At 52.0% G+C, this 17,478-nt stretch overlaps 1 long non-coding RNA gene across 1 annotated transcript in view; it reads left to right on the top strand.

The window, feature by feature from the left end:
- Nucleotides 1–16,813, top strand: part of LOC146811591 (uncharacterized) — a 54,593-nt gene extending 37,780 nt beyond the window's left edge. The window contains exons 2-3 of the long non-coding RNA XR_014966749.1: nt 15,450–15,578; nt 16,379–16,813. This is a non-coding gene — a long non-coding RNA (uncharacterized LOC146811591). The remainder of the gene's footprint in view (nt 1–15,449; nt 15,579–16,378) is intronic.
- Nucleotides 16,814–17,478: the final 665 nt, after the last annotated feature.

Genomic DNA, 17,478 nt, shown 5'->3' on the forward strand with positions numbered 1-17,478 from the left:
TGCAATGTCAGCAGAAATACTTGGCAAAGATGCGCGCGCAGCCGCATGACGTGTGATTGACGTGCAACTAGAGGGTGAAGGGGACTTGACATTTAGCTCTACATGTGGAGACAGAAGTCTGGGGGGTCAAGTCAACCTAAATCCCAAATCATATCTAATATCTTATGTTTAAAGAACTGTGTTATCCAAAAGGAAAGGTCTCTCAGACGGAATCTATTCTATACTGACTGTTAGTGCGTGTACAAGCGTCTAAGTGTCTACATGAGATGCGAGGGGGCAGAAATCTTCCATGGCAACAGGGGCTATGAATTACTTGCATGAGGACAGTGAAGCCGGGCCCTTTGCTCGGTAGCTGGAAGAATGTTTACCTAAACTACTAGACAGGAATGCATTGGATGAGGAGCGGAGCAGATAATCTTGAAGGTGAAATACAGTTTTTGGCAGGCAACAGGCCGAGTCAGGCACCGTTAGCCGCGCAGGGAGTAGGACAAAGTTCATGGATACAGATGCGAGCTCAGACTGGAGCTGTCAGAGGTAGAGGGCAGGAAAAGGGCAGAATTCAGGGCCTACTCGCCTGAACTGTAAAATGGGGAAAGTGAACCACATAAAGTCGGTGGCCTTTCATACTTAGGAACGGAATATCCGACCCATTCATGGCAGATCTGAAAGAGGACATGTTAACGGTGGACGCACATGTATTTGCGTCTTCATAACTGGAACTGGAGGGAACATACATGTACTTGTAGCATATACATGGAGCATATAGCTTTGTAGCATATACATGGAGCCGTTGGGGTCTAAGATAGGGGACATAACTGATCATAAAATTCATATTTCCTCAGTGCGGTGGACCTTCCCTGCTGGTGTGGTGCCTGTGTGTGTTGTGGTGGGTGCATGCTGATGTCTGGGTGTACGTGGGACAGGCATGGGAGTGGGAAGTGTGGATGGGGCAGGGGTAGGGGGTGGGACGTAGCGCTGCAGGAGACCCACTGCTGCAGTTAGTTCGAGTCTATCGACCTCAGCAAGCTGCGTTGGTCAGCCTGCGATGAATGAATGCCCTCCAAGTATGCCTCCATGTTGTGCAGCACTTGGCTGTGGCCATGGAGGACATTAAGGATCGCAGCCTGACCAACCTGCAACTGCCGCTGGATGTCCACAGACTCGGCATTGGTGGCAGCAGTGGAGACAGGGGCAGGGGGTGCGGTGCCTGGCAGGAAGGAGAAAGGTGGTGACCGGGCACGTTGGGAAGGGACACGAGCAAGTGGGAGGCGGCTGATCGCAATGAAGTGGGCGGGGCGAGATGTAGTGCCGCTGTCAGCTGCTGGTGCAGCCGCCGCCCACTCGGAGAGATCATCCTCGGACCCGTCAGCTTCATACTCTGTTGTGCCAGTCGACAGGTCCCCGGCTTCACTCTCCTCCGCCTCAGTCCCACTTGATGTGCCAGCCGCGATTTCACCGCTGGCACTGGTGCTCGGTCCCTCTGCTCCGTCTGTGCCCATGTCTCCCTCCGTGTCCCCCGACGATGCTGTGGGCAGGGTGAAGAGACAGAAATGAATCATACACCTGTATACATATGTCACATGAGTCCAATCTACATAGGTCACAGTGCATAGCCTGAAACAAAAGAAGAGTAACATCTACAAAACAAGGTACATATGTAGGGCATGCAAGACACAGTTGTTTGACCCACCATGCCACCGAAAAACTATGGAGAGCATGACACAATAGCAAATGAGATGGAATGGAATTTTGACTGAGGAGCAAGGCCCTGGGGACAATCCAGTGCTGCATCTGCACCACACAGCGTGGCAGGAATTAGGGATGAGCAGGGACCATATCCAGGAACAAGAGGCACATGCAGCCTAGGTTATACTGAAAACATGCCCACCATGACTGGCCCACTGTACCTTGAGTGCATGTCCAGACAAACATCACACACTGGCCAGTCCTAGCAAGGAGATATCAGGTTGTGACATGAAGGCCATGCCCGCACCACCCACCCCCTACATGAGACTATTATTTGGAGACACAGGAAGCACTTACATCCCTTAGTCTGGGTGAAATACACATGGGATGCAACAAATCATGGTTGCACACAAAATACCCAAGGTGCGCCTGTCCAAATAATCATGTACGAATGGGCATCATCAGATGATTGTAACAAGACACACAGGCAATGTCCACGGTGAGTATGAACAAGGAATATCAGGTCAGGCTGTACAGTGGACACTTGTACTACATTTCACGTCAATATACATTTGGCCAGGGGACAATGGCACAGAGCACAACCTATGCTGTAGACACAGAGATTGTCGACATATTCGGATTACACACATGATACCTAGGAAAATATGCCCCTGGGGACAGTAGTGGCCACACAACTCCATGCTCCTGAATGGGAATGACTGCAACACACGCTACCATCCCCGCACTATGCGTACCGCACACTTATGCACATCATGTCACAGGCCACCACATAGGACATGCGTGCTGTAAGGCATAACACTTGAGAGACTAACTCCCATGTCTGGACTCAGCATTAGTGCTAACTGACATGGAACCCACAAGACCAGAATTGGACAGGGCACAGGCAAGGTCCCAAAACCTGTTACACACCACCCCCACACATGATGCTGCAGGCATTGTACACGTGGAGAAGGTGCCAGGCTACATAACCTTGTGACGGAGTGACTTCACAAAGACGAGGGAACACATTGCAAGGAGGGGAAGGGAGGCAGGAGAGCACTGCAATACTGTGGGTAACAGGATCTGCACAGCACCATTAAACCCTGGCAGTGCATCCATGGAACAGTGCACTTACAAATGCTGGTGAAACACAACAAACACACATGTACCTACCCCCTTCCTGCTGCTGCATCTCCTGTAAGCGCCTGTCCAAGTCTGGAAATACCACCGCCAGCACACGCTTGTGGATGTGGGAGAGACGGCGGCGCCCGCGGTTCTTATGGCTCTCAGGTGAGTCCATCAGCAGGACCCGTGCGATCCTCCGCGTCCAGCACCGGATATCCTGCCAGCGTTTCCTCACCTGGGACAGGCGCCGCTTCCGACCATCCGCACTCCTCACGGCACTGACGGCGGTCAGCCAGATCTGCTCCTTGGCAGAGGCGCCTACCTGTGAGGATGTACAAGTGACACTACATCAATACACCTGCAACATGTCACAGAGACACATATGAGAACAAATTAGCTGGTTACAACAAGGCATGTCATGCAGCCAACGCATTGCACCTTTGCCATAGGGACATACTCCTCTGGGGAAGGGCAAAAGCAGTACGTGCCAGTGAAAGTACACAGGTGGAATGAGGGCAAAGACACAATCAATTATAAAGGCTCACACTGTGCATCACACCCACCCCTCCTGTCTCTGGGCACTGCTGGGAGGACTCTGCACCCACCCCTCCTGACACTGGGCACTGCTGGGAGGACTCTGTACACACCCCTCCTGCCTCTGGGCACTGCTGGGAGTGATAGGCACCCACCCCTCCTGTCTCTGGGCACTGCTGGGAGGACTCTGCACACACCCCTCCTGACTCTGGGCACTGCTGGGAGTGATAGGCACCCACCCCTCCTGTCTCTGGGCACTGCCGGGAGTGATAGGCACCCACCCCTCCTGTCTCTGGGCACTGCTGGGAGTGATAGGCACCCACCCCTCCTGTCTCTGGGCACTGCTGGGAGGACTCTGCACACACCCCTCCTGACTCTGGGCACTGCTGGGAGTGATAGGCACCCACCCCTCCTGTCTCTGGGCACTGCTGGGAGTGATAGGCACCCACCCCTCCTGTCTCTGGGCCCTGCTGGGAGTGATAGGCACCCACCCCTCCTGTCTCTGGGCACTGCTGGGAGGACTCTGTACACACCCCTCCTCACTCTGGGCACTGCTGGGAGTGATAGGCACCCACCCCTCCTGTCTCTGGGCACTGCTGGGAGTGATAGGCACCCACCCCTCCTATGTCTGGGCACTGCTGGGAGACATCAGGCATTCCCCCCCCCCGGGACCCCCCCTACAGTACATAGCATGTGTGTCACACCTGGACACAATGGCAGAAGTCACAGTCACAAAAAAGGGACACAGTCTGTGCTAGTAGCCTCTGCACTCACCTGATACCCTGTTCGCCCATACAGCAGGGGGTACTGTGGGAGGATCACATCCAGCAATGCCAGGTTCTCCTCCAGGGTGAATGGCTGTGACCTCTCCACAGACCTTGACATGGTTCCAGGGAATCAGGAGCAGCAGCAGTGTGGTAGAATCGAAATATGTGCAGGCAAGTGATCCCTCATGGGACCTAGTTGCCTTATATCTGCCTTGCTGGCCTGTTTCATGCACAGGAGTACAGAGTGATTGGTCACTCACATTTGCATCCTATGTTTCCTCCAATCCCTTCAAACCTAGCACAGTAAGCGGGTTCTTATTGTGTTTTTTTCTTCAGCATGATGTCAACCCCACAAACACATTGCAACAAAGTAGATTCATTCCAACTGACTTCTGCTGTGCACCTTCCAGAACAAATTCAAACTTAAAACTTGGTCTCCATGACAACCAGCATGCATGTAGGCCTTAATACTTGTCCCTCATGTGTCCCCTATGTAAAAATGAGCTTCACACACAGGTACGGTGCGTTCCAGGGCCCTAGGGCACCCCAAATGCATAGCAACGGCCCGTACAGGCGTGTGTGCGGGCCGTACCACTATGAGTACGCATACTCAAGAACACCCATAGTGGTACGGCCCGTACACGCGTGCGTACGTTCACTATCACTATGGGTGTCCTCGCGTATGCGTACTCGTAGTGGTACGGCCCGTACACACGCCTGTACGCTCACTATCACTACGAGTACGCATACGCGAGGACACCCATAGTGTTAGTGAATGTACGCACGCGTGTACGGCCCGTACCACTACGAGTACGCATACGCGAGGACACCCATAGTGTTAGTGAACGTACGCACGCGTGTACGGCCCGTACCACTACGAGTACGCATACGCGAGGACACCCATAGTGATAGTGAACGTACAGGCTTGTGTACGGGCCGTACCACTACGAGTACGCATACGCGAGGACACCCATAGTGATAGTGAACGTACAGGCGTGTGTACGGGCCATACCACTACGAGTACGCATACGCGAGGACACCCATAGTAATAGTGAACGTACGCACGCGTGTACGGGCCGTAGCACTACGAGTACGCATACGCGAGGACACCCATAGTGATAGTGAACGTACGCACGCGTGTACGGGCCGTACCACTACGAGTATGCATACGCGAGGACACCCATAGTGATAGTGAACGTACGCACGCGTGTACGGGCCGTACCACTATGGGTGTTCTTGCGTATGCGTACTTACTGACCGTACACATGCCTGGACGCTCACCATCACTATGGGTACACATACGGCAGCACTCCCATAGTGATATGGGAACGTACACAGGCCATCATAGCAGCAGTAATGGTTTTCACACATCACAGTGGTGACAGGCAGTACACAGGAAGGAATAGGGCTGACATACTTGTCCATGGATGGACATCAAGGCATTGTCTGGGCAGTACTACATGTGTGGGGCACAGGTGTGACAGGCTGTGATGTGGCACATTACTCCTGAGTCGAGAAGGCACCAGATGTATGATGAGATGTGTACACATGTAATGAGTGACGGTGCAATGTGTGCCAGGCATGCCCTTGACTCCTTTGACATGTGTGCATGTCCTACTGCACACTTGTGATGAGCGTCACTGGCATGGCACGGACACCAACACACGGAAGTGTCCCCTGATGCCCGGTACAGGGGTTACCACACCTGACATGTCACTACCCACGGTGCACGATGTGACTATGTCATGTATGTGTGGGGGGTTCCCATTAGGTTCATGTTGGAGCTCCCTCAAAAGATGCAGCTGTTGCAGCAACCAACATGTGTCTGTGTGTAGATTGACATTGCACACTGTTCCGCACACCATGCCACATGTGGTATCGGATGTGAGGTGCGTATGTATGCATGGGACACGGAGTAGCGTAACAAGGACATGTCTGCATCCTCTCTATGAATGTGTGGTGAGTCATGACATGTACACCTTCATGGCAAGGTGTGTGGGCTGGCCTAGTGTAATGTCATGTGACCTGTGGCTCTAGTGTTCCGCTCGCAGTCTCTGCAATCGACATCCTACTTCTGCTGATGTGTGGATGTATGTCACTCCTGTCTTGCGTCTGGCTGTTCACTTGCACTGGGACACAGCTAATCCCATGCCATGGCATGTAGAGGTTCACAATCTCCGTGTGTAGCTGGGTCTTGGTAGGAGTGTCACCTGGCAGCCATACATGTCCAGGGCATGTGGCACATACCTGACTCCGTATGTAGCATATGTGTATAGACAGATTAACATGTGCTCAGTACAAATTAATTGTTGTTGTGGTGCACTCACTCTTCCTTGTCACTTCCAAATTACTGCAGAGCGCCGCCTCTTCCCCGAGCAATTCCGGACTTGGCTGCCATGCGGGAGAATGACTGTATCCGGTGCTACCGCTTCCCCCAACGGTTGATTCTGGATTTGACGGCGAGACTGGCACCACACCTGCAACCGCTGCACAGGTATCCTACGGCACTGACACCCAAGCTGAAGGTAATGGCAGCCCTACATTTTCTAGCCACGGGTACCTTTCAAAATACCATAGCTCATGTTGGTGGCATGTCCCAGAGCATGTTCTGCCGTGTGCTGCATGATTTCTTAGAGGCCATGTTGATTCACCTGGATGACTTCATCCATTTTCCTACCCCTGAAATGTTGACTGGGGTCAAGCATGGATTCTATGCCCTGGGAGGGATGCCCCATGTCATTGGGTCCATAGATGGGACACATGTGGCTTTGGTACCACCACAGGCACAGGAGGTAGCGTACCGGAATCGCAAGCACTACCACTCCATCAATGCCCTTGTGGTGTGTCTGTCCAACATGGTGATTTCACATGTCTGTGCTTGTTTTCCAGGATCAGCACACGATGCCTACATCATGAGGCGTAGCAGGGTGCCTGAAATGATGACGCAGCTGCGCAACGAACGAGCATGTGTTGTTGGTGGGTACAGTCTGTCTGTCCTGTATTTTGCGTAGACTTCCAGCACGACCGCTTCTCCTGTCCTGCTTATGTCCATGTGTTTTCCATGTAGGGGACGCTGGCTATCCCAACATGCCATGGCTGATCACACCTCTCCGCAACCCCATCACGCCGGCCCAGCTCCGCTACAACACCGCCCATGGCCGGACAAGGCGAGTGATAGAGAGGACGTTTGGCCTCCTGAAGAGCCGATTCAGGTGCCTACACAAGACCGGCGGCGCCCTCCCATATGCCCCGGCGAAGGTCTGCCAAATCTTCATGGTCTGCTGCATGCTGCACAACATGGCAGTTGAGAAAGCTGTGCCACTCATCCTGGATCAAGATGACCAGGACCATCCACCCGTGGAGGACGAAGGGCTTGGCAATGGGGCTAGTGATGTGGAGGATGTGGAGCCGCAAGAGGACATCCGGACTCGGCTCATACGCGACTTCTTTGCATAGTGGTGAGTACCAGTGTCTGAGTGTGCACGCATTGGTCCCCGTGTGGTATGTGTTGCGATGTGTGTCTCCACCTGCATGTATGGCACGTGAGTCAGAGGTGTGTGTGGGTGTGTCACTGGAGTGATGGTGCCAGTGATGGTTGTATTTCCCCAGTCATAATTGTGACCTAGCATGTTGTCAACCATACATGTGTCGAGTACATGCACATGCAAGTGGCTGTGCTTTTTGTGGCTGACTTCTTGTGTGTCTCTCTTCCCCAGGTACTTGCGCATGCCGTCTGCTGCTTGCATTGTTGTGGCACTGCTATTCCTCATGGACACGTCATCGTGTGCTGACGTTACAGGCACGGACACGTTTGGAAGTCTCCTTAGGGTAAGGGATACATCAGGGGTGTATTGGGTGTGGCAGTTGTTCACGATGTATGCACACTGCCCCTGTCGATGTTTGGTTCCTCTGCAGACATGTTGCATGACCATGGTACACATTACATGCAGCTGGGTACACCTCAATAGATGGTCAGACTTGTTGACCGTCATCTGTGATGGGATAGTGGATTGTGATGATGGCATCAATGTGTGTAACACTGCCCTCGGACACATACGGTTTGCATTGGCTTGACATGCTGTGGGACTTCCACATCAGCGGATCAATGGTGTATGGCAGGCTCTCCGTGAGCAGCTGGGGGTGTTTAGCTGTTAGCCGACACTTGTGTGCCAGTTCCATGGCTATCACGCATTTGTGCTGCAGAAGGGGGGTGTCAGTGTTGGACCCACATGTTACTCCACATGACCTGTGTATGTGTACTCCGAGTTGCCTCTGCAATCCCGAATACATGACTAATAAAGGTGTCCCTATGCCTCCAAGGTGCCTCTTCTCAGTCAATGCTGGTGTGTTGCCACGGTGCCTCCGGCATGTCTGGCTTGGTTTTCCCTGATAGTGGCTATGTGTCTATGTGTAGAGTAGCAAGATGCAAGCTGTGTGTGTGGGATTAGACTGTGTATTGTGCATGATGTCCATGACTGTGTGGGTATTGTGACATGTGCCATCCCCATGCATCCAACGTTGGCCAGGCCCCCATTCTCTGCATCCACCGGACTCAAGCTTGCAGGACATGGTTCTGCCACCTGTCTACACATACCTGGGTGCCCCCCAGGACACTCTACATGATCCCTGACCTCTGCGCATGACTGTTGCTGTACTCAATATGTCTGTCGGCACGGTTGTGCGGCCACCCCCTCAGCTGGTTGGGCCCATCACGGGTGTGTATGGTGCTCTATGTCTGTCTTGCCTAATACACTGTGACCCGTGTGTCCTGTGCCAGACTCAGGCCCCAGGGTGTGGATGGTTGAAGTCAAAAGAGAACTCGGGCATGTTTAGACTTTACAAGACACATGTAAGGTAATAATGCAACCAGCAGGCATCTTCTCTTCATGGTGTGACTTTTTATTTTAGTGGGGGGGGGGTATGACATGAGGGACTTTCCGGGTGTTTGGAATCCAAAGTTCAGTAGGGGAGTTGGTGTCCTTGCCATTGGAAATCCTCAGAGTCCATGCCACTGTCTTTGTCAACATTGGTCAGACAGTGACCAGCAAGGCCATGTGACAGAGAATGTCTTTTGATGCTGTGCTGCTGTTGCTCCAGTGGGCCAGGTGCCAGGCCAGGTGTCCTGGAAGATGGTGCTGTAGCGCCGACCCTCACGGTCTTTTCCGTGGACGACCCGCCCTCCTGCGGGGACCCTCAGAAGCAGGCCGTGACGATGTTTGGGATGCTCCATCGGATGTTTCCTCCTCCTCCTCCTGATCCCTCCCTGTGGGTGGTGATGTTCTACGCCTACTGGCACAGGGAGGGTTGCCCATGTTGTCGGCCATCCAACGGAGTGTACTGTGAATTCCCGTGAACACCGTCACGAGCTCAGCCTGTCTGTCCTCCATCCTCCGTTGGTGTTGCAGTAGACAGGCATGTTGCTCCGCATGTTGCTGGGCCTGCTGGGTCTTGATCTCATTGAGGGTCCCCTTCATATCGTTGAGGGTGGACACAACCTGGGCCATGCCCGTGGTGTCCTGCCGGTATGTGTCCAGGATGTTTCGGACATGGGAATATACCGGTTCCCCAGCCAACTGGTCAGGCTGGCGCCTCCGCCGTCCTCCACTCCCACCACCCCTGCCCACTTTTTGCCTGGCCTGCCGTTGTGGGCACATCGGGTCTCCGGGACCCCTGAGGGATGGCATTTGCGGTGTTGCCTGCCTCCTCCTGGGTGCCCGGAGAACCTTGTCCCTCCTGGACAGACTGGCTGCTTTGTGGTGGTGGGGCAGGGATCCTGGGTGTCTCCTGGGATGTGGCAGGAGTGGGGGTGGTGGTGGTTGGCCCCGTTGTACCTGACGCAGGTGCTGCAGGTCGTTGGACACCAGAGGGGCCAGGTTGGTCGGGGACGTCCACAGAGTGGTGAGAGTCGTCGCTGCCGGTGGGATCGGCCTCCCGCAGAGCCGGGTCCTGTGAGTCTTCCTCCCATTGTTGGGGGGTGAACCACGAGGTTGACCTGTGTGTGAGAGAGACAATGTTAATTTTGTTCCATGCAACATCCATGTTTCATTAGTTTCAAAGTTGGAACATTTCCTCTGGGAATTTGGATCTGTCTTGCATTCCACTCACAGTGCACTTGTGCATGGGTGTGTCCCTTGGACACAGCTTTGGCGACTTTACCTATGTGTGGCACAGTCTTACTTGCTGCGTCAAGTGTGACTGCAGTCAGCAGTGGAGTGGGCAGGTAGGGCGAGCCGTGCATTGGCGCCTTCCGTGCTGCACTGTACGTGGGCACATGAAGTTGTTCCACACACTTCAATGATGCAGGTAGCTGTCGTTGTGCTCGTGCACAGGTTGTGACATGGCCCTGTGTTTTGCCATGGAGGAGAGGGGGGGTGCTGGCACTGGCCACCCTTGTCTACATGCACGCAGTCCACCTGCTTACGAGCAGACTCCCACACACCACAAGGCTGATTTGCTCTCCCTGTGTCTCCCTCCCTCTCTGTCCCCCTCTCCCTCCCTCTGTGTGTCAGCCTCCTCCCTCTGTCCCGTCTTCCTGTGTCTCCCTCCCTCTCTGTCCCCCTCTCCCTCCCTCTGTGTGTCAGCCTCCTCCCTCTGTCCGTCTTCCTGTGTCTCCCTCCCTCTCTGTCCCCCTCTCCCTCCCTCTGTGTGTCAGCCTCCTCCCTCTGTCCGTCTTCCTGTGTCTCCCTCCCTCTCTGTCCCCCTCTCCCTCCCTCTGTGTGTCGGCCTCCTCCCTCTGTCCGTCTTCCTGTGTCTCCCTCCCTCTCTGTCCCCCTCTCCCTCCCTCTCTGTCCCCCTCTCCCTCCCTCTGTGTGTCAGCCTCCTCCCTCTGTCCGTCTTCCTGTGTCTCCCTCCCTCTCTGTCCCCCTCTCCCTCCCTCTCTGTCCCCCTCTCCCTCCCTCTGTGTGTCGGCCTCCTCCCTCTGTCCGTCTTCCTGTGTCTCCCTCCCTCTCTGTCCCCCTCTCCCTCCCTCTCTGTCCCCCTCTCCCTCCCTCTGTGTGTCAGCCTCCTCCCTCTGTCCGTCTTCATGTGTCTCCCTCCCTCTCCGTCCCCTTCTCCCTCCCTCTCTGTCCCCCTCTCCCTCCCTCTGTGTGTCAGCCTCCTCCCTCTGTCCGTCTTCCTGTGTCTCCCTCCCTCTCTGTCCCCCTCTCCCTCCCTCTCTGTCCCCCTCTCCCTCCCTCTGTGTGTCAGCCTCCTCCCTCTGTCCGTCTTCCTGTGTCTCCCTCCCTCTCTGTCCCCCTCTCCCTCCCTCTCTGTCCCCCTCTCCCTCCCTCTGTGTGTCGGCCTCCTCCCTCTGTCCGTCTTCCTGTGTCTCCCTCCCTCTCTGTCCCCCTCTCCCTCCCTCTGTGTGTCAGCCTCCTCCCTCTGTCCGTCTTCATGTGTCTCCCTCCCTCTCCGTCCCCCTCTCCCTCCCTCTCTGTCCCCCTCTCCCTCCCTCTGTGTGTCAGCCTCCTCCCTCTGTCCGTCTTCCTGTGTCTCCCTCCCTCTCTGTCCCCCTCTCCCTCCCTCTGTGTGTCGGCCTCCTCCCTCTGTCCGTCTTCCTGTGTCTCCCTCCCTCTCTGTCCCCCTCTCCCTCCCTCTGTGTGTCAGCCTCCTCCCTCTGTCCGTCTTCCTGTGTCTCCCTCCCGCTCTGTCCCCCTCTCCCTCCCTCTGTGTGTCGGCCTCCTCCCTCTGTCCGTCTTTCTGTGTCTCCCTCCCTCTCTGTCCCCCTCTCCCTCCCTCTCTGTCCCCCTCTCCCTCCCTCTCTGTCCCCCTCTCCCTCCCTCTGTGTGTCAGCCTCCTCCCTCTGTCCGTCTTCCTGTGTCTCCCTCCCTCTCTGTCCCCCTCTCCCTCCCTCTGTGTGTCACCCTCTGTCACCTCAGCCCAGCTTCCTGGTCACACACTGTTAGCAGATCTTTGAATGGCCCTTGGCTTGTTGATGTGAGTTTGTTTCTGATCTCCAGGCACCCATTGGGTGTAGTGTCTGTGTCTGCGCTGCTGCTGTGGTGGTGTTTGCTGCTACTCTTTCACAGTGTTGGCTGTTCATTAGCTGCTGTCATGTGCAAAACAGTGCCTTCACCCCCATGTGTTAATGCAAGGCGTCCGCCATTTGCTGGCGAGTCTTTCCTGTGTGGGGACACACTGTTTGTCTGGCTGTGACCTAGGCCATATGGGCAGAGGGCATTGTTGTCGGCTTCTGAGTTGCACTATGTGATTTTTTGGGCCCACCCTCCCGCCATCCGGGTTACCGTGTCATGTGTTGGCGTCTTCTGTGGCCTGTGACTTGACATTGTCCAGCTGGGTGCATGGGGCATGGTGGCGCCAGTGGCATGTGCATGTTCATGGATTGTGGTTGAGTCATGCGATAGCTTGGGGTGATTGCGTGCCTGTTTGTGAGTTTGGTTGTGGATGACGTTCCCCCCATGTGAGGTGCGTTGTTTGTGTACTCACCCGGGTCTCGGAGTCCTCCTAATCCTTCGACTGCCTCCACCGGCAGTATGGCCATCACCCTCTCCTCCCAGGGATGGTAGTGTACGGGTCTGCGGGACGGCCCTCCTCCAGTGACGTTGGCCTGGTTGTGTTCATCCGTCATCTTGGCTCGGACCCTCCTCCGCAGATCGTACCACCTGGCTTGGCATTCCTGCTTGTTCCTTCTGGTGTCCGCAACAGCATTCACAGCATCGACGATGGTCTGCCACATGGCTGTTTTTGCTGACATGCTGGTCTGTCTGACCAATGTTCCAAAGAGGTGTGGCTCGACTCTGAGGATTTCATCGACAAGGACCTCCAACTCTCGGCTAGTGAACTTTGGATTCTTGTTAGTGGGCATGGTGAGGGGTGTGGGTGTGGATGGTGGGGGGGGTGTGGATGGTTGTGGGTGTGTGGGTGTGGTTGTGCAGGTGTGTGTGTGAATGTGATGAGGGGGTGTTTGTGAAGATGTGTGTGTGAAGGTGTGCAAGTGTAAGGTGTAGTAAAGGTTCTAGTTTGGTGCTGTAGGTTGTCTGTGGGGTCTGGCAGCAGTGAGTCTGTTGCAAAGGCTCATGGTTTGTGTGTGTGGGGCCTTTTTATTGGTCCATTGGTGGGTGTGGCTGTGTTTGAAGTTTGGGTGGTGTTTTGGGCCTCTGTTTGTTTTTGGCAGTTGCAGGTCAGTGAATGTGTTGTTTTAGTGGTTGTTGGACATGTTTAGTGGCTTTGTGCCATTCGAATGGTGTATTCTTGTGTTGTTTTGGTTTGTCCTGGTTGTGTACGTGCGTTTTTAGCGTGTGTACGGTGTGTACATGGGCCATTTTGTTGTACAGTGCTGTCCTTGTGTGTGGCTTGGTACGACTCGTACATGCGGTTGTGATGTTGGGGCCTGGGGTGCGCTCCGTACTTAGAATGTTGTGGTGGGGGTACGACTCTGACGTACAGGGGTGTACATACACGGGGGGTACGACACGTACAGGGGTGTACATACACGGGGGGTACGACACGTACAGGGGTGTACATACACGGGGGGTACGACACGTACAGGGGTGTACATACACGGGGGGTACGACACGTACACGGGTGTACATACACGGGTGGGGGTACGACTCTAATGTACACGGGTGTACATACACGGGGGGGTACGACACGTACACCGGTGTACATACACGGGGGTACAACACGTACACGGGTGTACATACACGGGGGGTATGACACGTACAGGGGTGTACATACACAGGGGGTACGACACGTACAGGGGTGTACATACACGGAGGGGTACGACATGTACAGGGGTGTACATACACGGGGGGGTACGACACGTACACGGGTGTACATACACGGGTGGGGGTACGACTCTAATGTACACGGGTGTACATACACGGGGGGTACGACACGTACACCGGTGTACATACACGGGGGGTACGACACGTACAGGGGTATACATACACGGGGGTACGACACGTACAGGGGTGTACATACACGGGAGGTACGACACGTACAGGGGTGTACATACACGGAGGGGTACGACACGTACAGGGGTGTACATACAGGGGGGGTACGACACGTACACGGGTGTACATACACGGGGGGTACGACACGTACACGGGTGTACATACACGGGTGGGGGTACGACTCTAATGTACAGGGGTGTACATACACGGGGGTACGGCACGTACAGGGGTGTACATACACGGGGGGTACGACACGTACACGGGTGTACATACACGGGGGGGTACGACACGTACAGGGGTGTACATACAGGGGTGTACATACAGGGGGGAGTACGACACGTACACGGGTGTACATACACAGGGGGGGTTCGACACGTACGTACGGGGGCTGGGGGGGGTCGGCGCGTACGTACGGGGGCTGGGGGGGTCGGCGCGTATGCGGGCACGTCTCCATGGTTGCTATGGGTGTTCGGTGCAGACGGTGTTTTTTCCATACGGTTGTAACTTCTGACGCACGGGATGGATCGTGATTCCGCGGTCGGACTTCACTTTTCACATTTGTACGGAGATTCGTCCGAGGACGTGTCGGACACATTTTCCGACCCGAGGACGTGTGGGGAATTATTCCCAATGCGATTCGTATGGTCTTTTTCCCATGCGAATCGTAATTGGCAGTTTGTACGGCACTTGTACGATTCGTACGGTAAAAAGACCCGATACGAGTCGTACGGGGAAAATTTTTAACGGATCGTAATTGGCACCCAAATGTGGGATGTTGTAGAGCTATCAATTAAGACTTTAACTCCAAAAACGTGCAAAATTAGGGAAAGTGTAGGATGGTGTATAGTTAACAATTAATATTCTCACTCCAGTAAGGTACAGCAGTAGTGAATGTGTAGGATACTGTAGGGGTAATAATTAGTATTCTAACTCCAGGAAATTTCAGCAGTATGGAAAGTGTGGGATGGTGTAGAGGAAAAAATTACTATTCTAACTCCAGGTTGCTGCAGCACTAGAAAATGTGTAGCATAGTATAGAGGTATCAATTACTATTGTAACTCCATATATGTGCAGCAGCAGGGAAAGTTTTGGATGGTGTACAGGGAACCAATGACTATTCTACCTCCAGTAAGGTACAGCAGTGGAGAATTTGTGGGATAGTGAAGGCCCACCAGTAGGGAAAGTGTGGGATGGTGTAGTGGTAAAAATTACTATTCTAACTCCTGGAAGGTGCAACAGTAGGGAAAGTGTGGGATGGTGTAGGGGTAACAATTACTATTCTAACTCCAAGTTGCTGCAGCAGTAGTAGCAAAAGTATTGCATAGTAATAGAGTTAAATAAAGTAAAATGTCAGTTATGCACATGACATTTTTTCATTTTGTACTATATCACAAGCACTGCAATAAAATACAACAATTGCATTACTTTCTCATTTTTTCAGATACTCACATCAATCTTCTGAAAACCAAAGCACAATTTGAATCCCACAAAACCAGACAACAAAAAAGACCAGCTAACTTCCAAAAAGCAGACTGAAACCAGACCAAAAAGAAAACAACTAAATCAAAAGGTAATTGAAACTAACACTCCAAATTAGAAAATCATTCAATTTGCAAAAGGTTTTAAAACATATGCAATAAAGCTGCAACAATACAGAAAGTGTAGCATCTTCTGGAGATAACAATAACTCTTCTAACTCCAGATTGCTGCAGCACTCGAAAATGTGTAGGATGGTATGGAGGTATCAATTACTAGTCTAACCACATATTTGTGCATCAGCAGGGAAAGTTTTGGATAATGTACAGGGAACCAATGACTATTCTACGTCCAGTAAGGTGCAGCAGTAGGAAATGTGTGGGATAGTGTAGGGGTAACAATTACTATTCTAACTCCATGAAGGTGCACCAGTAGGGAAAGTGTGGGATGGTGTAGTGGTAAAAATTAATATTCTAACTCCAGTAAGGTGCAACAGTAGGGAAAGTGTAGGATGGTGTAGGGGTAACAATTACTATTCTAACTTCAGGAAGGTGCAGCAGTAGGGAAAGTGTGGGATAGTGTAGGGGTAACAATTACTATTCTAAGTCCAGTAAGGTGCAGCAGTAGTGAATGTTTGGGATACTGTAGGGGTAACAATTACTATTCTAACTCCAAGAAGGTGCAGCAGTAGGGAAAGTGTAGGATGGTGTAGTGGCAGAATTTAGTATTCTAGCTCCAAGGAGGTTGAACATTAGGGAAAGTGGAGGATAGTGTAAAAGCAGAATTTACTATTCTAACTCCAAGAAAGTGCCACATTATGGATAATGTAGGATATTGTTCTTTGTTATTTGTCTTCTTATTCCACATATTAAATCAAACATATTTTCTTCACAGATAATGTCTACTCAGGAAACAGCTTCCTACATAAAATCAAGAAAAGGAAACAAATTATTAAAGCATGCTGGATACATATATTGTAAAGAAAGGATAAGTTTCCCTAGAAATCATTGGAGTTGTGTGCAATACTACTCATCCCATTGCAGTGGTAGAGCGGTTACCCTTAATGATATCATTATTAAGACAACAGATCATAACCACTCTGCCTCTGCAATGGAGATTGATGTAAGGGAAACCCTACATGAAATGAAACAACTTGCAAGCACCTCCAATGATTCTACTGGATCCATTTTAAGAGAGGTTGCACAGCATCTCCCCAGTCATGTTGCTAGTAATATGCCTATAATTCCTAATTTGAGACGAATTATACAAAGACAAAAGCAGGCAAGTAACACACAAACCACAGCACCTCATACCTTTTCTGACATTATCATTCCACATGAACTTACAATTTCTTTTGCTGATGAACCTTTCCTTCTCCTTGACAACCAAAACCCTCAAAAAAGTATCTTAATTTTTAGTACACCCCGCAACCTTGTTAAGTTAGAAAATAGTGAAATTTGGATGATGGATGGTACGTTTAAAAGTACACCCCATCTTTTGAAATCAAAAAAAAAAAATTGAAATCAAAAGTACACCCCATCCTTTCACCCAAATTTACACTATACACGCTAAAATTAACCATAATGTGATCCCCTTAGTATATAGTTTGCTTCCTGATAAGACTACTGCAACCTACACTGAACTTTTATCAGTTATTAAAAAGAAAACATCCAAAAGTCCTAGGAAAATAATTGTAGATTTTGAATTGAGCATGATCAATGTGATCAGTAAAACGTACACGGATACACAAATTCAGGGCTGTTTCTTCCATTTTTCCCAGGCATTCTGGCGTAAGTTACAGAAAACATCCCTGGTTGCAGAGTACTCAACAGATAGCAAACTTCAATTTGAGTTTAAAAAAATTAACTGCTCTTTGTTTTGTTCCTCCCGTAAGTGTAGACGAATACTACACTGCCATTACAGAATCAGACTATTACAATGCAAATGAGGAAAAATTGGCACCCATCCTAAATTATTTTGAAGACACATGGATT

This window comes from Triturus cristatus, chromosome 7, assembly GCF_964204655.1.
Source record: "Triturus cristatus chromosome 7, aTriCri1.1, whole genome shotgun sequence".
NCBI classification, from domain to species: domain Eukaryota; kingdom Metazoa; phylum Chordata; class Amphibia; order Caudata; family Salamandridae; genus Triturus; species Triturus cristatus.